Below are 17,979 nucleotides of genomic sequence, written 5' to 3' on the forward strand. Positions count from 1 at the left end.
TCTACCAACGTAAATAGTGTACGTTCTGCCAACGTAAAACGTTTCTGGGTTGTCTGAACGTTAGAGGAATGTTACATTTTACCAGTTTTGAACGTTATGACAGTGTCATGTTTTAATGTTCACACAATGTTTAAAACAACAACTGTTTATTATATTGACTTGTTTAATTGTTATGTAAATGATAGAGAAATATTGCATTTTATTATTTTATAAAACATTATTTCTGAATGTTCAGTAAATATATTGCTGTAGAAAACACAATTCACTTATTAGGTTTAGATGTTGATGTTTTGTTTCATTTTATGTCACCATTATTGTGATTAGTGTTTGTTTTAGTTGGACTCTTGACATTTTTTGCTTACTCCTTTTTTCTCTGGTTGTGTTAACTTTGTGTTAATGCACCACATTTGTTATGAATGTGTAAAGTTAATAGTGTTATTCTGTGGTTGTTCTTTACGTAATGGTAAAGATCATTACCTAATTAATTTACTAATCAAAAGTTTATTTTCTGTCAATAATGTAAATGAGATCCAGCAATTTCACAACAGTTTGTCATTAAGGAGTTTTAGAAACTTTGGACAAAAAAATTCCGCTGTATAATTGGGAGGCACAAACATCAAGAATCAGATTATGAATCTCAACCATGGTGACAAATAAAATTGTTAAAAAAAATCAATATTTATCCATGCTGCAGTGCATGCTGGGAATCCTGAATGAGATTTGTAATTTGTTAATACCCAGCATGCAGGGCCGGTTCTAGATATTTGGAGGCCCTAGGCAAAATTTATGTTGGAGGCCCCTCACACCCCTCTAATTTTCAGAATAATGTGAGAACGTGTTATTCTACTGCGTAAGAAATCAGATGAGCACTACAGTTATTAAACATGTTTTTCCCCATTACTTTTACTTTTTATTAAGTTTTATCAACAAATTGATTAACTTTATGCTAAAATGTAATTAGATATTATGCAAAAGCACATGTGTTAAAAATTTGAAGGCAGTCACATTTATTAAAAACACCACCTTTTTGTGATAACACAGGATAACAGTTTTGCTTTCTCCAAAGAGTAAAATAAAAAAAAACAGTACATTGCAAAAACCCTAACCGTAAAAAAATTACAGGTGAACAACTTTTATTGTTTTATTATTTTAACTTGGTATAAAGAAGAATTTCCCTCTTACTTAACCAATATACAGTATAAAGTTATCTATCAGACTATTGCAATACCTTTTATAAACTACCTTAAATATCCATACAAATCAGCTGCCACTGGAAGTTAAACAGACAAACTACTTTCATGATTTGAAAACTAAAATAAAGTGTAGAGGACTTAAAAGATATACAGACAGTTTACTTTAGGTAACGCCAGTTTTGTTTGCTGTTCGACTTTAAATACAAACCTTTTTAAATACAAACTTAATTCTTGCAGTGGCGGCGGCGCCTCATAAAGTTGAACTCACCTTAAAACTTTATTTAATGCTGTCAGTAGTGATTGTCGGACCAGCGCACATGGACTTAGCAGTTATGGAGGCCCCCCTTCCAAGCTTGAGGCCCTAGGCATTTGCCTACTCTGCCTATAGCTAGCGCCGGCCCTGCCAGCATGCATTGCAGCATGAAGTTTTTCATTTAATTGTCACCATGGTTGAGATTCATAGTCTGATTCTTGATGTTTGTGCGTCCCAATTATACAGCAGATATGTTTTGTCCAAAGTTTCTTAAACTCCTTAATGACAAACTGCTGTGATAGCGCTGGATCTCATTTACATTTTTGACAGAAAATAAACATATGATTAGTAAATTAATTAGGTTATGATCTTTACCATTATGTACCAAGCACCACAGAATTACACTATTAACTTTTCATTACAAATGTGGTGTATTAACAAAAAGTTAACACAACCAGAAACAAAAACTAACAAGTAAAAAGTCAAGTGTCAAGAGTCCAACTAAAACAAACACTAATCACAATAATTGTGACTTAAAATGAAACAAAACATCAACATCTAAACCTAATAAGTGAATTGTGTTTTCTACAGCAATATATTTACTGAACATTCAGAAATAATGTTTTATAAAATAATAAAATGCAATGTTTCTCTATCATTTACATAACAATTAAACAAGTCAATATAATAAACAGTTGTTGTTTTAAACATTGTGTGAACATTAAAGCGTGACATTGTCATAACGTTTAAAAATGGTAAAATGTAACATTCCTCTAACGTTCAGACAACAGAAACGTTCCTAGAACTTAAAAAAAAACTGGACACTTTTTACGTTGGCAGAATGTTTTTGGGAACTTTCAGGGAACATTATTAGACCTTTTTTCTTCTAGCTGGGTTGATCAATCATACAAAACACGAAATAAAACAAAAGGAGAGAGTAAACGACGAATTAATTCAACATTCAATTCAAGCAATATAACACACTGATCAATCACACAAAAACATTAATAGTAAAAATGTAGAGAGTTTATAAATGTTACCTGGCGATGAGAACTAAATCTTTGCTTTTGGCACCACAAATAACCAAAGTCAATGTAAAGTCATTCATAGAAATAAACAGTTTTTGTTCTAGTACATTATCGAATCAAATATTCTCATCGAATATACACAACCAGTGTGTCAAGACAAACACTACAATGATTTCAGTGTACTTTGTTCTTTAGTGTGTTTCTTCTGATGATGCTGAAAACTTCCAGAGTAAGAATCTCTCTCCACAAATCGAGCAGACATAAAGGTTCTCTCCTGTTTGAATTCTCTCATGGGCTTTTAATTACTTGACTGAGTAAATGTCTTCGCACACTGAGAGCTTTTGTAAGGTCTTTCACGTGTATGAGTTCTGTGGTGTGACACTAAACTGTCACGTCGACTGAAACTCATCCCACAAACACTACAGTGATGAGTTTTCTCTCCAGTGTGAACTCTTTGATGAACTTTAAAACTAGATGGATCAGAGAAGCTCTTTCCACAATGAGAGCATTTGTAAGGTTTTTCACCTGTATGAGTTCTCTGGTGTTTCACTAAACTGACACGTTGACTGAAACTCTTCCCACAAACATTACAGTGATGAGGTTTCTCTCCAGTGTGAATTCTCTCATGGACTATCAGCTGAGATTTCTGACAGAAACGTTTATCACAGTGTGAACATTGATAGGGTTTTTCTTCAGAGTGAATTTTCTGGTGTAATTTTAATGAACTTGAATCCCTAAAGGCTTTGTCACATTCACTGCACTGATACGGTCTCTCACTGGTGTGTATACGCACATGAATCTTCAGAGCATGTTTGTGGTTGAATCTCTTCTCACAGTGAGGACACTTGTATGGTTTTTCTCCTGTGTGAACTCTTTGATGAAATCTAAAATTAGATGGATCAGAAAAGCTCTTTCCACAATGAGAGCATTTGTAAGGTTTTTCACCTGTATGAGTTCTCTGGTGTTTCACTAAACTGGCACGGTGACTGAAACTCTTCCCACAAACATTACAGTGATGAGGTTTTTCTTCAGTATGAATTCTCTCATGGACTATCAGCTGAGATTTCTGACAGAAACGTTCATCACAGTGTGAACATTGATAGGGTTTTTCTTCAGAGTGAATTTTCTGGTGTGATTTTAATGAACTTGTATACCTAAAGGCTTTGTCACATTGACTGCACTGATACGGTCTCTCATTGGTGTGTATACGCACATGACTCTTCAGATGAGGTTTGTGGTTGAATCTCTTCTCACAGTGAGGACACTTGTATGGTTTTTCTCCTGTGTGAATTCTCTGATGAATAACAAGATTTATTTTCCTGCTGAAATATCTGCCACATTCAGTGCAGTGGAAATGTTTTTCTCCAGTGTGAATTCTCTCATGGACTATCAGCTGAGATTTCTGACAGAAACGTTCATCACAGTGTGAACATTGATAGGGTTTTTCTTCAGAGTGAATTTTCTGGTGTAATTTTAATGAACTTGAAGCCCTAAAGGCTTTGTCACATTCACTGCACTGATACGGTCTCTCATTGGTGTGTATACGCACATGAATCTTCAGATGAGGTTTGTGGTTGAATCTCTTCTCACAGTGAGGACACTCGTATGGTTTTTCTCCTGTGTGAATTCTCTGATGAATAACAAGATTTATTTTCCTGCTGAAATATCTGCCACATTCAGTGCAGTGGAAAGGTTTTTCATGACTGTGTTTACTTATGTGACGTTTCAGATAAAATAAGAAGCCAAAATCCTTCCCACACTGCTGACAGTGAAACTTTATCTTCTTTTCTTTGTGCTCTTGTGAATGAAGTTCCTTCTCTTGTAAGGAACTTATTTCTCCATCCAAACATAAATCACTCTTCACATCTGAAAGAAAAATGAAACAATTAAATTCTCTTTTCACTTTTATTTACACAAAGAAGGATGAATTGAGATTCTGTATCTTTCTCTGTATTCACACAGAGACTGAAGACAGCTGTCAGTCCCGTTTTTAAAGCTGGGTCATTGATCATCAAATAAATCAAAATTTGGAAACATATGCAGCTAATTTTTTTAGTTGTTGTCCTAAAAATAAATATGTAAGTCCTTATATTTTTTTTTCATTTGGTTAATGAGTCTGGGACTTAAACCCTCCTTTATAAAACAGGTACTCACATGACAGTTAAAAATTGTACAAATACTACAATGATTTAGGAAACATACCTGTCAGAATAAAATCATGACCATCATTAGGATGGTCTTCATATTCATCTGCTGTGGTTTCAGTTTTTATTTCTGTGGGTTCAGTTTTCATCTTCATCGTGAGGTTCCTGAAGTCGATGAGTTTGACTGAACACATCTTGAGTTTGGTCTGCAGGATCTGCTGCTGTTCTCCAGCGTTCAAGACAGAATCCAGAGACTCTGTGGAGGTTTGATCAGTAGATTCCTCATCCTGTAAGCCCTGATTACTGTCACACACTGTAGTGTCCTGAGCGTCTGTGGGCTTTGACTCAGTATAACAGAGTAAAGTCAGACTGAGCTCGGAGTCCTGTGTGGAAGATTCACAACAACACACACACACACACACACACACACACACACACACACACACACACACACACACACACACACACACACACACACACACACACACACACACACACACACACATTGTGGTTTCCATGTTTTGTGGGGACATTCCATAGACGTAATGCATTTTATACCATACAATCTGTATATTCTATTCCCCTTACCTACCCCATTCCCTAACCCCAACCATCACAGAAACCTTTATGCTACTTCACATTTTCAAGAAACATCATTCTGTTTGATTTGTAAGCTTGTTTCCTCATGGGGACATCAAAATGTCCCCACAAGGTCACAAAAATACTGGTATTCCTATCTTTATGGGGACAATTGGTCCCCACAACGTGATAATTACCAGGTACACACGCACGCACACAGAGTAAGATTAGAAATGATTTGATGTTGTCAAACAGGTAAAGGATGTTTAAGCTGTACAAACCTCTCTCTTCAGTCCTTCATCTCCTCTTAACCTCAGCTTTGTCTCCAGTAACGCCACCTCTTTCTTCAGCTGAGAGATTTCTGTGATGAAATCATCAATATCCAGCATGGACAGATCAGTTCCCACTGATTTACAGCACATCACATCCATCATCAACACTAAAATACACAGAGACAAGACTCTGTTTACACTCAATAAAACACTCAAGAGAGAAAAACAACAAGTACGTTAAAAATAAATCTCAAGTAAACTAACAGCGGGTGATGTTTTTCTTCTTCTTCTTCTTCTTCTTCTTCTTCTACTCAAGTTTAATGGCAGTTGGCAAACCAAACTTAAATGGCGCATTCCCGCCACCTACTGGATTGGAGTGTGGATAACGTTATGGTAGTAGTGACCTAAATCCTGTTAATTAAAAAAGTATCTTTTAAGAAATTAATTATTCCTTCATATACTTTAACCTGCTTTGGGCAATCACCTAATAATGCTTGCATAGACACAACGTTCATTTCCAACTCGCTTAAAGCTTGAAATAACTTACATCTTTCTCTTGCATAAGCCTCACATTTTAATAATACATGTTCAAGCGGGTGATGTTTGTGTCTCTTCGTTGGTTTTAACGGCGGTTTGTATTCACAGAGTGACTCTACTGCCATCTTCTGGAGATGTTTTAACTCCTGCACGCAGTCAGGTAAAAATCCTCGTTTTTAATAAACACCAGAAGTTCGTGTTCTTCTAATTCTTCCTTTCATTCTTTTATCATTTATTTTTCACGAAGAAACATCAATCTTCTTGTGTAATGAATGAGAGATGAATGAAGTGTAGAGGGGCTTTCCTCTCCAGTACAGCAGGAGGCGCTCTGCAGCTCTTTACTCTTCTTCTTCTTCGATGAGTTTTATTGGCAGTTTGCATTCAATGTGCATTACCGCCATCTACTGGACTGAGGTGTGATCACATTGGGATGGAATAATAATAATTATATATAAAAAAAAGGATGAAAACTAAATTCTACTTGCTAATTGGGTTTCTTTAAGGAAAGCTATAACCGCCCTAACTGAGGACTGTGTGCTGGTTACACTCAATAAGTTTTCCATTGTTAAGTCTTTATTTACCGCTTTCTTCATGTTTTCCCTTTCCCTGGTGTATTGTGTGCATTCTAGAAGTATGTGTTTTACATTTTCTGTTACTCCACAGTTTGTGCATATTCCAGTCTGATGTTTTCCTATAATATGTAATCCACTATTTAAACTTGTATGTCCCATCCTCAGTCTTGTAAACCATGTTTCCTCCTGTCTTTCCAATCCACTGATTTTACTAGTTGTAACCTCTTTGTGTATGTTATACAAGTGTCTACCTTTTCCCTCCTTATCCCATCTCTCCTGCCATATTCTGTTAATTTTGTCCTTAATAATACTTTTAATTTCTGATCTGCTTAACGTGATATTTATTTCAACCAGTTCTGATGTAACAGCTTCCTTGGCCAGCATGTCTGCCTTCTCGTTAGCTCTTTAGTCCGCCGATAAACCCACTAAAGAAAGAAGTAGTAAGAATGGAATGCGGAAGTAACAGCTTGTCATGTAGTGACCCATTGATATATATACACTTATATGTCGCCTTGGGGCTTTGAGCATGCGTCAAAACCGCCGCCATCTTATAACAGGGGTCTTGTCATAGGAAGTATCTAGGTAAAGCTGCTATCTCCGCCTGTACTTCGAATTCATGAACGATGCCGGACTTTTGTGCTGCTTATGGATGTAAGGGCTACTAACTTTTCATGCTCATAAGAAATGTGGTGCATTAACACAAAGTTAACACAACCAGGGATAAAAAATTAGCAAGCAAAAAGTCAAGTGTCAAGAGTCCAACTAAAACAAACACTAATCACAATAATTGTGACTTAAAATGAAACAAAACATCAACATCTAAACCTAATAAGTGAATTGTGTTTTCTACAGCAATATATTTACTGAACATTCAGAAATAATGTTTTATAAAATAATAAAATGCAATGTTTCTCTATCATTTACATAACAATTAAACAAGTCAATATAATAAACAGTTGTTGTTTTAAACATTGTGTGAACATTAAAGCGTGACATTGTCATAACGTTTAAAAATGGTAAAATGTAACATTCCTCTAACGTTCAGACAACAGAAACGTTCCTAGAACTTAAAGAAAACTGGACACTTTTTACATTGGCAGAATGTTTTTGGGAACTTTCAGGGAACATTATTAGACCTTTTTTCTTCTAGCTGGGTTGATCAATCATACAAAACACGAAATAAAACAAAAGGAGAGGGTAAACGACGAATTAATTCAACATTCAATTCAAGCAATATAACACACTGATCAATCACAAAAAACATTAATAGTAAAAATCTAAAGAGTTTATAAATGTTACCTGGCGATGAGAACTAAATCTTTGCTTTTGGCACCACAAATAACCAAAGTCAATGTAAAGTCATTCATAGAAATAAATAGTTTTTGTTCTAGTACATTATCGAATCAAATATTCTCATCGAATATACACAACCAGTGTGTCAAGACAAACACTACAATGATTTCAGTGTACTTTGTTCTTTAGTGTGTTTCTTCTGATGATGCTGAAAACTTCCAGAGTAAGAATCTCTCTCCACAAATCGAGCAGACATAAAGGTTCTCTCCTGTTTGAATTCTCTCATGGGCTTTTAATTACTTGACTGAGTAAATGTCTTCGCACACTGAGAGCTTTTGTAAGGTCTTTCACGTGTATGAGTTCTGTGGTGTGACACTAAACTGTCACGTCGACTGAAACTCATCCCACAAACACTACAGTGATGAGTTTTCTCTCCAGTGTGAACTCTTTGATGAACTTTAAAACTAGATGGATCAGAGAAGCTCTTTCCACAATGAGAGCATTTGTAAGGTTTTTCACCTGTATGAGTTCTCTGGTGTTTCACTAAACTGACACGTTGACTGAAACTCTTCCCACAAACATTACAGTGATGAGGTTTCTCTCCAGTGTGAATTCTCTCATGGACTATCAGCTGAGATTTCTGACAGAAACGTTTATCACAGTGTGAACATTGATAGGGTTTTTCTTCAGAGTGAATTTTCTGGTGTAATTTTAATGAACTTGAATCCCTAAAGGCTTTGTCACATTCACTGCACTGATACGGTCTCTCACTGGTGTGTATACGCACATGAATCTTCAGAGCATGTTTGTGGTTGAATCTCTTCTCACAGTGAGGACACTTGTATGGTTTTTCTCCTGTGTGAACTCTTTGATGAAATCTAAAATTAGATGGATCAGAAAAGCTCTTTCCACAATGAGAGCATTTGTAAGGTTTTTCACCTGTATGAGTTCTCTGGTGTTTCACTAAACTGGCACGGTGACTGAAACTCTTCCCACAAACATTACAGTGATGAGGTTTTTCTTCAGTATGAATTCTCTCATGGACTATCAGCTGAGATTTCTGACAGAAACGTTCATCACAGTGTGAACATTGATAGGGTTTTTCTTCAGAGTGAATTTTCTGGTGTGATTTTAATGAACTTGTATACCTAAAGGCTTTGTCACATTGACTGCACTGATACGGTCTCTCATTGGTGTGTATACGCACATGACTCTTCAGATGAGGTTTGTGGTTGAATCTCTTCTCACAGTGAGGACACTTGTATGGTTTTTCTCCTGTGTGAATTCTCTGATGAATAACAAGATTTATTTTCCTGCTGAAATATTTGCCACATTCAGTGCAGTGGAAATGTTTTTCTCCAGTGTGAATTCTCTCATGGACTATCAGCTGAGATTTCTGACAGAAACGTTCATCACAGTGTGAACATTGATAGGGTTTTTCTTCAGAGTGAATTTTCTGGTGTAATTTTAATGAACTTGAAGCCCTAAAGGCTTTGTCACATTCACTGCACTGATACGGTCTCTCATTGGTGTGTATACGCACATGAATCTTCAGATGAGGTTTGTGGTTGAATCTCTTCTCACAGTGAGGACACTCGTATGGTTTTTCTCCTGTGTGAATTCTCTGATGAATAACAAGATTTATTTTCCTGCTGAAATATCTGCCACATTCAGTGCAGTGGAAATGTTTTTCATGACTGTGTTTACTTATGTGACGTTTCAGATAAAATAAGAAGCCAAAATCCTTCCCACACTGCTGACAGTGAAACTTTATCTTCTTTTCTTTGTGCTCTTGTGAATGAAGTTCCTTCTCTTGTAAGGAACTTATTTCTCCATCCAAACATAAATCACTCTTCACATCTGAAAGAAAAATGAAACAATTAAATTCTCTTTTCACTTTTATTTACACAAAGAAGGATGAATTGAGATTCTGTATCTTTCTCTGTATTCACACAGAGACTGAAGACAGCTGTCAGTCCCGTTTTTAAAGCTGGGTCATTGATCATCAAATAAATCAAAATTTGGAAACATATGCAGCTAATTTTTTTAGTTGTTGTCCTAAAAATAAATATGTTAGTCCTTATATTTTTTTTTCATTTGGTTAATGAGTCTGGGACTTAAACCCTCCTTTATAAAACAGGTACTCACATGACAGTTAAAAATTGTACAAATACTACAATGATTTAGGAAACATACCTGTCAGAATAAAATCATGACCATCATTAGGATGGTCTTCATATTCATCTGCTGTGGTTTCAGTTTTTATTTCTGTGGGTTCAGTTTTCATCTTCATCGTGAGGTTCCTGAAGTCGATGAGTTTGACTGAACACATCTTGAGTTTGGTCTGCAGGATCTGCTGCTGTTCTCCAGCGTTCAAGACAGAATCCAGAGACTCTGTGGAGGTTTGATCAGTAGATTCCTCATCCTGTAAGCCCTGATTACTGTCACACACTGTAGTGTCCTGAGCGTCTGTGGGCTTTGACTCAGTATAACAGAGTAAAGTCAGACTGAGCTCGGAGTCCTGTGTGGAAGATTCACAACAAACACACACACACACACACACACACACACACACACACACACACACACACACACACACACACACACACACACACACACACACACACACACACACACACACACACACACACACACACACACACACACACACACACACACACACACACACACACATTGTGGTTTCCATGTTTTGTGGGGACATTCCATAGACGTAATGCATTTTATACCATACAATCTGTATATTCTATTCCCCTTACCTACCCCATTCCCTAACCCCAACCATCACAGAAACCTTTATGCTACTTCACATTTTCAAGAAACATCATTCTGTTTGATTTGTAAGCTTGTTTCCTCATGGGGACATCAAAATGTCCCCACAAGGTCACAAAAATACTGGTATTCCTATCTTTATGGGGACAATTGGTCCCCACAACGTGATAATTACCAGGTACACACGCACGCACGCACACAGAGTAAGATTAGAAATGATTTGATGTTGTCAAACAGGTAAAGGATGTTTAAGCTGTACAAACCTCTCTCTTCAGTCCTTCATCTCCTCTTAACCTCAGCTTTGTCTCCAGTAACGCCACCTCTTTCTTCAGCTGAGAGATTTCTGTGATGAAATCATCAATATCCAGCATGGACAGATCAGTTCCCACTGATTTACAGCACATCACATCCATCATCAACACTAAAATACACAGAGACAAGACTCTGTTTACACTCAATAAAACACTCAAGAGAGAAAAACAACAAGTACGTTAAAAATAAATCTCAAGTAAACTAACAGCGGGTGATGTTCTTCTTCTTCTTCTTCTTCTTCTTCTTCTTCTTCTTCTTCTTCTTCTTCTTCTTCTACTCAAGTTTAATGGCAGTTGGCAAACCAAACTTAAATGGCGCATTCCCGCCACCTACTGGATTGGAGTGTGGATAACGTTATGGTAGTAGTGACCTAAATCCTGTTAATTAAAAAAGTATCTTTTAAGAAATTAATTATTCCTTCATATACTTTAACCTGCTTTGGGCAATCACCTAATAATGCTTGCATAGACACAACGTTCATTTCCAACTCGCTTAAAGCTTGAAATAACTTACATCTTTCTCTTGCATAAGCCTCACATTTTAATAATACATGTTCAAGCGGGTGATGTTTGTGTCTCTTCGTTGGTTTTAACGGCGGTTTGTATTCACAGAGTGACTCTACTGCCATCTTCTGGAGATGTTTTAACTCCTGCACGCAGTCAGGTAAAAATCCTCGTTTTTAATAAACACCAGAAGTTCGTGTTCTTCTAATTCTTCCTTTCATTCTTTTATCATTTATTTTTCACGAAGAAACATCAATCTTCTTGTGTAATGAATGAGAGATGAATGAAGTGTAGAGGGGCTTTCCTCTCCAGTACAGCAGGAGGCGCTCTGCAGCTCTTTACTCTTCTTCTTCTTCGATGAGTTTTATTGGCAGTTTGCATTCAATGTGCATTACCGCCATCTACTGGACTGAGGTGTGATCACATTGGGATGGAATAATAATAATTATATATAAAAAAAAGGATGAAAACTAAATTCTACTTGCTAATTGGGTTTCTTTAAGGAAAGCTATAACCGCCCTAACTGAGGACTGTGTGCTGGTTACACTCAATAAGTTTTCCATTGTTAAGTCTTTATTTACCGCTTTCTTCATGTTTTCCCTTTCCCTGGTGTATTGTGTGCATTCTAGAAGTATGTGTTTTACATTTTCTGTTACTCCACAGTTTGTGCATATTCCAGTCTGATGTTTTCCTATAATATGTAATCCACTATTTAAACTTGTATGTCCCATCCTCAGTCTTGTAAACCATGTTTCCTCCTGTCTTTCCAATCCACTGATTTTACTAGTTGTAACCTCTTTGTGTATGTTATACAAGTGTCTACCTTTTCCCTCCTTATCCCATCTCTCCTGCCATATTCTGTTAATTTTGTCCTTAATAATACTTTTAATTTCTGATCTGCTTAACGTGATATTTATTTCAACCAGTTCTGATGTAACAGCTTCCTTGGCCAGCATGTCTGCCTTCTCGTTAGCTCTTTAGTCCGCCGATAAACCCACTAAAGAAAGAAGTAGTAAGAATGGAATGCGGAAGTAACAGCTTGTCATGTAATGACCTATTGATATATATACACTTATATGTCGCCTTGGGGCTTTGAGCATGCGTCAAAACCGCCGCCATCTTATAACAGGGGTCTTGTCATAGGAAGTATCTAGGTAAAGCTGCTATCTCCGCCTGTACTTCGAATTCATGAACGATGCCGGACTTTTGTGCTGCTTATGGATGTAAGGGCTACTAACTTTTCATGCTCATAAGAAATGTGGTGCATTAACACAAAGTTAACACAACCAGGGATAAAAAATTAGCAAGCAAAAAGTCAAGTGTCAAGAGTCCAACTAAAACAAACACTAATCACAATAATTGTGACTTAAAATGAAACAAAACATCAACATCTAAACCTAATAAGTGAATTGTGTTTTCTACAGCAATATATTTACTGAACATTCAGAAATAATGTTTTATAAAATAATAAAATGCAATGTTTCTCTATCATTTACATAACAATTAAACAAGTCAATATAATAAACAGTTGTTGTTTTAAACATTGTGTGAACATTAAAGCGTGACATTGTCATAACGTTTAAAAATGGTAAAATGTAACATTCCTCTAACGTTCAGACAACAGAAACGTTCCTAGAACTTAAAGAAAACTGGACACTTTTTACATTGGCAGAATGTTTTTGGGAACTTTCAGGGAACATTATTAGACCTTTTTTCTTCTAGCTGGGTTGATCAATCATACAAAACACGAAATAAAACAAAAGGAGAGGGTAAACGACGAATTAATTCAACATTCAATTCAAGCAATATAACACACTGATCAATCACAAAAAACATTAATAGTAAAAATCTAAAGAGTTTATAAATGTTACCTGGCGATGAGAACTAAATCTTTGCTTTTGGCACCACAAATAACCAAAGTCAATGTAAAGTCATTCATAGAAATAAATAGTTTTTGTTCTAGTACATTATCGAATCAAATATTCTCATCGAATATACACAACCAGTGTGTCAAGACAAACACTACAATGATTTCAGTGTACTTTGTTCTTTAGTGTGTTTCTTCTGATGATGCTGAAAACTTCCAGAGTAAGAATCTCTCTCCACAAATCGAGCAGACATAAAGGTTCTCTCCTGTTTGAACTCTCTCATGGGCTTTTAATTACTTGACTGAGTAAAAGTCTTCGCACACTGAGAGCTTTTGTAAGGTCTTTCACCTGTATGAGTTCTCTCGTGCTTTAGAAAGCTAGCAAACACTTCAGTGATGAGGTTTCTCTCCTGTTTGAACTCTCTCATGGGCTTTTAATTACTTGACTGAGTAAATGTCTTCGCACACTGAGAGCTTTTGTAAGGTCTTTCACGTGTATGAGTTCTCTGGTGTCTCACTAAATGGTCACGTCGACTGAAACTCATCCCACAAACACTACAGTGATGAGTTTTCTCTCCAGTGTGAACTCTTTGATGAACTTTAAAACTAGATGGATCAGAGAAGCTCTTTCCACAATGAGAGCATTTGTAAGGTTTTTCACCTGTATGAGTTCTCTGGTGTATCACTAAACTGACATGTTGACTGAAACTCTTCCCACAAACATTACAGTGATGAGGTTTCTCTCCAGTGTGAATTCTCTCATGGACTATCAGCTGAGATTTCTGACAGAAACGTTTATCACAGTGTGAACATTGATAGGGTTTTTCTTCAGAGTGAATTTTCTGGTGTAATTTTAATGAACTTGAATCCCTAAAGGCTTTGTCACATTCACTGCACTGATACGGTCTCTCACTGGTGTGTATACGCACATGAATCTTCAGAGCATGTTTGTGGTTGAATCTCTTCTCACAGTGAGGACACTTGTATGGTTTTTCTCCTGTGTGAACTCTTTTATGAAATCTAAAACTAGATGGATCAGAGAAGCTCTTTCCACAATGAGAGCATTTGTAAGGTTTTTCACCTGTATGAGTTCTCTGGTGTTTCACTAAACTGGCACGGTGACTGAAACTCTTCCCACAAACATTACAGTGATGAGGTTTTTCTTCAGTATGAATTCTCTCATGGACTATCAGCTGAGATTTCTGACAGAAACGTTCATCACAGTGTGAACATTGATAGGGTTTTTCTTCAGAGTGAATTTTCTGGTGTGATTTTAATGAACTTGTATACCTAAAGGCTTTGTCACATTGACTGCACTGATACGGTCTCTCATTGGTGTGTATACGCACATGACTCTTCAGATGAGGTTTGTGGTTGAATCTCTTCTCACAGTGAGGACACTTGTATGGTTTTTCTCCTGTGTGAATTCTCTGATGAATAACAAGATTTATTTTCCTGCTGAAATATTTGCCACATTCAGTGCAGTGGAAATGTTTTTCTCCAGTGTGAATTCTCTCATGGACTATCAGCTGAGATTTCTGACAGAAACGTTCATCACAGTGTGAACATTGATAGGGTTTTTCTTCACCGTGAATTTTCTGGTGTAATTTTAATGAACTTGAAGCCCTAAAGGCTTTGTCACATTCACTGCACTGATACGGTCTCTCACTGGTGTGTATACGCACATGAATCTTCAGATGAGGTTTGTGGTTGAATCTCTTCTCACAGTGAGGACACTCATATGGTTTTTCTCCTGTGTGAATTCTCTGATGAGCAACAAGATTTGTTTTCCTGCTGAAATATCTGCCACATTCAGTGCAGTGGAAATGTTTTTCATGACTGTGTTTACTTATGTGACGTTTCAGATAAAATAAGAAGCCAAAATCCTTCCCACACTGCTGACAGTGAAACTTTATCTTCTTTTCTTTGTGCTCTTGTGAATGAAGTTCCTTCTCTTGTAAGGTGTTAAAGCTGATCTTGCATCCCTTGCAGGTGAAGAGTTTCTGTTCTGTGTGTTTTCTCTCTAAATGTCTCTGTGAGCTCAATGTCTCTCCACCGGTGATGCAGGAAAGATTTGAGGACGTTATTTCTCCATCCAAACATAAATCACTCTTCACATCTGAAAGAAAAATGAAACAATTAAATTCTCTTTTCACTTTTATTTACACAAAGAAGGATGAATTGAGATTCTGTATCTTTCTCTGTATTCACACAGAGACTGAAGACAGCTGTCAGTCCCGTTTTTAAAGCTGGGTCATTGATCATCAAATAAATCAAAATTTGGAAACATATGCAGCTAATTTTTTTAGTTGTTGTCCTAAAAATAAATGTTAGTCCTTATATTTTTTTGTCATTTGGCTAATGAGTCTGGGACTTAAACCCTCCTTTATAAAACAGGTACTCACATGACAGTTAAAAATTGTACAAATACTACAATGATTTAGGAAACATACCTGTCAGAATAAAATCATGACCATCATTAGGATGGTCTTCATATTCATCTGCTGTGGTTTCAGTTTTTATTTCTGTGGGTTCAGTTTTTATCTTCATCGTGAGGTTCCTGCAGTCAATGAGTTTGACTGAACACATCTTGAGTTTGGTCTGCAGGATCTGCTGCTGTTCTCCAGCGTTCAAGACAGAATCCAGAGACTCTGTGGAGGTTTGATCAGTAGATTCCTCATCCTGTAAGCCCTGATTACTGTCACACACTGTAGTGTCCTGAGCGTCTGTGGGCTTTGACTCAGTATAACAGAGTAAAGTCAGACTGAGCTCGGAGTCCTGTGTGGAAGATTCACAACAAACGCACGCACATGCACGCGCACACACACACACACACACACACACGTTTCCATGTTTTGTGGGGACATTCCATAGACGTAATGCATTTTATACCATACAAACTGTATATTCTATTCCCCTTACCTACCCCATTACCTAACCCCAACCATCACAGAAACCTTTATGCTACTTCACATTTTCAAGAAACATCATTCTGTTGATTTGTAAGCTTGTTTCCTCATGGTGACATCAAAATGTCCCCACAAGGTCACAAAAATACTGGTATTCCTATCTTTATGGGGACAATTGGTCCCCACAACGTGATAATTACCAGGTACACACGCACGCACACACACAGAGTAAGATTAATGATTTGATGTTGTCAAACAGGTAAAGGATGTTTAAGCTGTACAAACCTCTCTCTTCAGTCCTTCATCTCCTCTTAACCTCAGCTTTGTCTCCAGTAACGCCACCTCTTTCTTCAGCTGAGAGATTTCTGTGATGAAATCATCAATATCCAGCATGGACAGATCAGTTCCTACTGATTTACAGCACATCACATCCATCATCAACACTAAAATACACAGAGACAAGACTCTGTTTACACTCAATAAAACACTCAAGAGAGAAAAACAACAAGTACGTTAAAAATAAATCTCAAGTAAACTAACAGCGGGTGATGTTTGTGTCTCTTCGTTGGTTTTAACGGCGGTTTGTATTCACAGACTGACTCTACTGCCATCTTCTGGAGATGTTTTAACTCCTGCACGCAGTCAGGTAAAAATCCTCGTTTTTAATAAACACCAGAAATTCGTGTTATTCTAATTCTTCCTTTCATTCTTTTATCATTTATTTTTCACGAAGAAACATCAATCTTCTTGTGTAATGAATGAGAGATGAATGAAGTGTAGAGGGGCTTTCCTCTCCAGTACAGCAGGAGGCGCTCTGCAGCTCTTTACTCTTCTTCTTCTTCGATGAGTTTTATTGGCAGTTTGCATTCAATGTGCATTACAGCCATCTATTGGACTGAGGTGTGATCACATTGGAATGGAATAATAATAATAATTATATATATATATATATATATATATATATATATATATATATATATATATATATATATATATATATATATATATATATATATATATATATATATATAAAAAGGATGAAAACTAAATTCTACTTGCTAATTGGGTTTCTTTAAGGAAAGCTATAACCGCCCTAACTGAGGACTGTGTGCTGGTTACACTCAATAAGTTTTCCATTGTTAAGTCTTTATTTACCGCTTTCTTCATGTTTTCCCTTTCCCTGGTGTATTGTGTGCATTCTAGAAGTATGTGTTTTACATTTTCTGTTACTCCACAGTTTGTGCATATTCCAGTCTGATGTTTTCCTATAATATGTAATCCACTATTTAAACTTGTATGTCCCATCCTCAGTCTTGTAAACCATGTTTCCTCCTGTCTTTCCAATCCACTGATTTTACTAGTTGTAACCTCTTTGTGTATGTTATACAAGTGTCTACCTTTTCCCTCCTTATCCCATCTCTCCTGCCATATTCTGTTAATTTTGTCCTTAATAATACTTTTAATTTCTGATCTGCTTAACGTGATATTTATTTCAACCAGTTCTGATGTAACAGCTTCCTTGGCCAGCATGTCTGCCTTCTCGTTAGCTCTTTAGTCCGCCGATAAACCCACTAAAGAAAGAAGTAGTAAGAATGGAATGCGGAAGTAACAGCTTGTCATGTAATGACCTATTGATATATATACACTTATATGTCGCCTTGGGGCTTTGAGCATGCGTCAAAACCGCCGCCATCTTATAACAGGGGTCTTGTCATAGGAAGTATCTA

The 17,979-nt window shown here is 36.7% G+C and overlaps 1 pseudogene; it reads right to left on the reverse strand.

The window, feature by feature from the left end:
- Positions 1-594: 594 nt before the first annotated feature.
- On the reverse strand, positions 595-16,827 carry LOC135785671 (uncharacterized; annotated as a pseudogene).
- Positions 16,828-17,979: the final 1,152 nt, after the last annotated feature.

The sequence above is a fragment of the Paramisgurnus dabryanus genome, chromosome 4 (genome assembly GCF_030506205.2).
Source record: "Paramisgurnus dabryanus chromosome 4, PD_genome_1.1, whole genome shotgun sequence".
Classification (NCBI taxonomy): Eukaryota; Metazoa; Chordata; class Actinopteri; order Cypriniformes; family Cobitidae; genus Paramisgurnus; species Paramisgurnus dabryanus.